The sequence below is a fragment of the Natrix helvetica genome (genome assembly GCF_964273705.1).
Source record: "Natrix helvetica genome assembly, chromosome: 6".
Classification (NCBI taxonomy): domain Eukaryota; kingdom Metazoa; phylum Chordata; class Lepidosauria; order Squamata; family Natricidae; genus Natrix; species Natrix helvetica.
In genome coordinates, this window is record NC_138553.1 from 83,670,995 (window position 1) to 83,676,994 (window position 6,000).

Genomic DNA, 6,000 nt, shown 5'->3' on the forward strand with positions numbered 1-6,000 from the left:
AGTTTTATTTTTCATTAAAAAGAAAGATGAGCCTAATGGGATCTTAACACACCTATTTCTCCTTTACTTTATTTTTATTTCATATTTCTAAATCTCCCATCACCCTCAGAGAGAGGAGTACAATCTAATATAACTAATGAATAAAGCAACGTAGAAAAGTTACCATTAAAAATTAAATTGGGGTAAAAAAAAATGTACAATAGAATAATGATAATCAAACATCAAAAGGGAAAAAGTCTTCAAAAAAAATTAGTGCTTACTTGATTCAGAAAAGGGGAACAAAAATTATGGGCTCAGAAGAATGGCTAGGCTGTCATAAATAACAATCTAGGAACTGCACTGTTGGGTTTGTAGACTATATTAGGCCACAATTAAACAAAATCCATGATGAAACCTGATGGTATCTTAGTTTATTGTGAGAAGCCTGCCATTGTGGTTGGTTTAAAGCTTAGTAGCCCATCGTGTAAAGCCAGCAATGACGTAGTAAAAATATTGTGGACAGAACCATCTATGACCTTCCAGGTATTACCACTTGCAAGGTTAGGCAGATATTGTGGGAAAAGGTCAGAATAACAGAATTGGAAGGGACCTTGGAGGTCTTCTAGTCCTATCCTATTTCAGACAAATGGTTATCTAATCTCTTCTTAAAAACCTCCAATGTTGGAACACTCACAATTTCTGAAGGCAAGTCATTCCACTGAATAACAGAATAACAGCTGGAAGGTACCTTGGAGGTCTTCTAGTCCAACCCCCTGCTCAGGCAGGAAACTCTCTCCCATTTCAGACATGTGGTTGTCCAATCTCTTCTTAAAAGCCTCCAACATTGGTGTACTCACAACTTCTGAAGGCTGGTCTCTCTGTGTGTTGGTTGTTGTTAGTTGTGAAGTCATGTCCAACCCATCGTGACCCAATGGACAACGTTGCTCCAGGCCTTCCTGTCCCCTACCATCCTCTGGAGTCTTCATGGTCAACAAACTTTAAGCCCTATATCAATTGTGGTGTTTTGATGGTGTTCTTGCAGACATTTCATTAGCCATCTAGTTAACGCCATCAGTGCTAGGGTTGTAGCACTGAGGATATTCCTTAGTTGGCCAGGGAAACATCTGCAATGAAACCACCAAGCTCAGAGAGCACCAAGGACCTCATCACCATTCATCCCTGAGCTACAAATACTCTCTTCTACTTGTCAAAATTGTCCACAAGACACCAAAGCTTGTTCCTCCAGGCCTTCTTGTCCTCTACCATCCTCTGGAGTCAATTTAAGCTCATGCCAACTGCTTGGGTGACTCCTTTCAGCCCCCTCCTTCTCTGTTGTCCCCTTCTTCTTCTTTTGCCCTCCATCGTTCCCAGCATCTGGCTCTTCTGCAGGGAGTCCTTCATTTTCATGAGGTGGCCAAAGTACTTGAGTTTCCTCTTCAGGATCTGGCCTTCTAAAGAGCAGTCAAGGTTGATCTCCTCTAGGGCTGATCGCCTTGAAGTCCAAGGGACTCAGTGCAGGAGTCTTCTCCAGCACCAGAGTTCAAAGGCCTCCATTCTTTGGCGCTCAGCCTTCCTTATTACAACTGGGGAAATCATAGCCTTGACTAGACACACTTGTGTTGGCAGGGTGATGCCTCTGCTTTTTAGTAGGCTGCCTAGATTTCCCATCGCTTTCCTCCCCAGGAGCAAGCGTCTTTTCATTTCTTGGCTGCAGTCCCCATCTGCGGTGTTCTTGGAACCCAGGAAACTAAAATCTGTCACTACCTCCATTTCTTCCCCATCTATTTGCCAGGAATTGAGAGGGCCGGATGCCCTGATCTTAGTTTTCTTAATGTTGAGTTTCAAGCCAACTTTTGCACTCTCCTCCTTCACCCGGATCAAGAGGCTCTTTAGTTCCTCTTCACTTTCTGCCAGTAGAGAAAGTGGCAGAAAATATGTTGGTTATATGCCACTAAGTCGGATTTCAGAAGAATTCAGCCTACCTCCAGACTGACCCAATTATTAATATCATAGCATTATTTAAATATTTGCCAGGGAAGAATGAGGAATTGATGAGGGAAACTGTTCAGTCCAGGAAACAAAATCTCGCTCAGCAGCGTGAAAAGTTGTACATTTATTGGAGACGAAGTTTTCGACAGAAAGAGTAATCGTCTCCAAGACCACAACTGCAACAACCTCCTATATATAATTTGCAAGCCTTCAAGAGTCAACCCTGAGCCTGAAATTTTAATGGTCATTTGGGTAGAAAACTGCTTGAGGGCCTCTGACACAAATGTTAACCTTCTGGACCGAGAAATTTAGAGAAAGAGACAGTTTTAGAAAAGAACTGTCAAGTGTAGACATTTTTAAGGCAGTATTCCCTCTTAGGGGAAGAAAAATGAACAGGAAGCAATCTGCTAGATGTTTATGGCCATTTGCTTGGTACCTCATTCATCTTATAATATATTTCTTCACTGGCTAACTAGCTACCTATCCAGAAGAGTTCTCCAGCCTTTGGGAAAGATGAGAGTTTTAGAAATGATTCAAGGAAATGTTGTGCAGCACAGTTTGGGATGTGGGAATGATGTTTGGGGCAATAAAACAACAAATAACATCAACAAATTTTTGAACTTTGAATGGATCAAGGGTGGAAGAGTGATAGAGGCAAGGGATCAAATGTGTATTGAGTCATTATAGCGCATATCTCATTTCTTTATATATAAAACAGTCAAGTATCACTCACTCATCATGAAATCTTGAAATTTGGCACATATGGTCCTCTTGGCTTCTAGGAGCTGGTCAAGAAAGGATTTTTTTCAAAATGACCATCAGATCATTAGTATTTTTTACACAGTAATTAACACGCTTTGATGCTAAGGAGTTCTACTCCCCCTCCCCACCTGAAAAGAACTCTGTTCCAACTGCCAGTTGCCTCACATTCCGTTACATCAGTTCAAACTGGCAGATGTTCCACTCCTTCACTCAGGATCGGTCTGGGGCTCCCCACAGTACTAAATATGATACCTCACCAAAATGTCTACACCTTCCACCTATGGAACTGTGTTCGAACTCAAAGCGGCAGGAGCAATATTCCCTTCAATCTCTGACTACCACTGAGCCAATGGATTGAACCGGAGTGAACCGGATTTCTCCTGCATTGCCCGATCACACAGTTTTGTCGTGAAGCATGGGTATCCAGCTAGCATTATATATTTATATATCTTTTTCATCGTTATGACTAGTAACTGATGCCCACAGCCAAGAAATTGTTACCTCCTGTACTGTAATATAACCAGCAAATTTGTACCGGGGAAGTCTATATTGAATTAATGCACATACTTAGGGCCATGACTCACACTTGAAATATACACAAGAGTATCTTAAAACAATGTGCTAACATGTGTCCTGATCAATTAAGCCCAGTTACCATAGATAGAATAATCTCATCCAATTAAAAACCTTTTTAATGATAGAGAAAGAGCACGCGGAATCAAATTATACTAGTTACTTCCTTGGGGAGTAGCAAAAATTACGACTTATCCATTTATCGGGGAAAATTAGAAATCCAATAGAAAGTATGAAATTGAGAGTGACATGGACATTAAATTGAAGCCCCCAATTAGGGTAGCTGTGTGCAGAGTACCTGCTCATAAAGAGATTCTTGTAGAATTCAAGTCTTCATGGGCTTGGCTAGTAGGTTTGGACGGTGATTGGTGGATCTGCTTTTTGATTCCTTTTCTGGAATGATGGAATGATCCTGAAGAGGATTTGCTTAAGATTTTGCTAGAGGCAAAAGGCAATGGGCGAGGGGGGGGGGAGAGAAAGAGAGACAAATTGAGAGAGACAGAGTCAGAGTCAGAGAAAAAGAGAGTGAGAGAGAGACAGACAGAGAGAAAGACACACACAGAGAGAGAGAGAGAGACAGACAGAGACAGAGACAGAGAGACAGAGAGACAGAGAGAGAGAGAATTGGGATAAAACAGTGAAAGAAGTCTTAAGAGGGAGGTTGGCTACTTTGCAGAGAAAGTCTCCCACTTCAAACTGGCAGAAGAAGGAGCAGAGAGAAAGAGAGAAACATACCTCTCACTAAGGGGATTTAAAGAGGATTGCAGTGAGAGACGGGAGGATCTAATGTGTGCCTAGAAATGGACACTGGAGAGAAGCTTCAGAATGTGGTCTCTTCTGTCTCCCACAGCAGGAGACCAAAGACAGCTTTGATTTGGGGCTATAAAAAAAACGACAAAGGTATGAACTCCTGCTCTAGGTTGGGATCAGAGGTGGTATTCAGCCGGTTCTGGCCGGTTCTGGAGAACTGGTAGCGGAGGTTTTGAGTAGTTCGGAGAACCAGCAAATACCACCTCTGGCTGGCCCCGCCCCCATCTATTATCTGCTTCCCAAGTCCCAGCTGATCGGGAAGGAATGGGGATTTTGCAGTATCCTCGGAGCACACCATTGGGACTCTAAGCAGAGAGGTTTTCACAGGTTCCAGCTGTTTGAGAGTGGAGGCTCAAACATATGAAGAACAGTTGCAGGAACTGGACATGTCTAGTTTCATGAAAAGAAGTATCAGGGGAGACATGATAGGAGTCTTCCAATATCTCAGGGGTTGCCTCAAAGAAGAGGGAGTCAAACTGTTCTCCAAAGCACCTGAAGGCAGGACAAGAAGCAATGGGTGGAAACTCATCAAGGAGAGAAGCAACTTAGAACTCAGGAGAAATTTCCTGACAACAAGAACAATTAATCAGTGGAACAGCTTGCCTCCAGAAGTTGTGGATGTTCCATCCAGGGAGATTTTAAGAAGAGATTGGACAACCATTTATCTGAAACGTTATAGGGTCTCCTGTTTGAGTAGGGGGTTGGACTAGACGACCTCCAAGATCCCTTCCAACTCTCCGTTATTCTGTGATCCAGTTTTCTGCCTACGTTGCTGTCTATTTAATACCAGGAGAAACTTTTTAGAAGGGGACAACGGTAAGTCACATCTTCCCTGTTGCCAGGAAAAAAAACGTACACTTATGCATGCATCACCATCAAGGGAACAGCCTCTAGAGTATCTTGACTTTTCAAATTCTTAAAATATCCGTATTATCAGTGAAGTGGAATGTTTTCATGTAAGCCTCTAAAGGAAGAAAAAAAACCCACAACACTTGATCTGGTGAATGGAATCTTGTCAGGACAAACGCAGGGACATGAGTCAGAGAAGAACTGATAAAGACTTAGTCTTCAAAACTGATAAAGCAGCTTCTGAGAAGATCCCTTGTCTGCCCCCTCTATGGATAAATGTTTAATATTTGCTTTATTACAGGTGGTCCTCAACGTACGACCAAGTATGGAGCCCAAAATGTTTGTTGCCGAGGGCGCCATTGGTTAAGTGAATTTTTGCCCCGTTTTGTGACCGTTCTTGTCACGCTAGTTCAGTGAATCACTGCAGTCGTTAAGCGAGTAATACTGCTGTTAAACGAATCGGGCTTCCCCGTTGACTTTGCTCGTCAGAAGGTCGCCAAAGGGGATCATTACAACCATCATAAATATGGGTCAGTTCCCAAGCGTCTGAATTTTGAGAGCACGAACTTGGGGATGCTGCAATGATTGCAAATGTGAAAAACAGTCATAAGTCCCTTTTTGGAGTGCCGTCATAAGACTGAACAGTCACTAAATGAACTGTTGTAAGTCAAGGGCTACCTGTAATCATCATCATCATCTTTTAATGACCCCATGTTCCCTTACAGGGTGGAGTCTGTGCAACTAAATGTTGCTGTTTACTGGCCTAATGCCCTTCCTGTCGCCAGAATGGAGTTATATTCGGCAAATATATTCTCAACGAGAGAGAAATATCTGCCTCTACCTAGGATTGAACTCACAGCTTCCTGATTGTGAGGCAAGAGCTCAACCTCTAGGCCACCGCACCACTCAAGGCCTGCCCGTAAAGGTTTTTATTATATTAAATTGCAGGTTGAAGATGGACCCGGTCTAGAGAGCACTATTTGTTGATTTTTTTAAGGAATACAAAACCTTTCAGTTAATTCATCAGATTTTAAGATA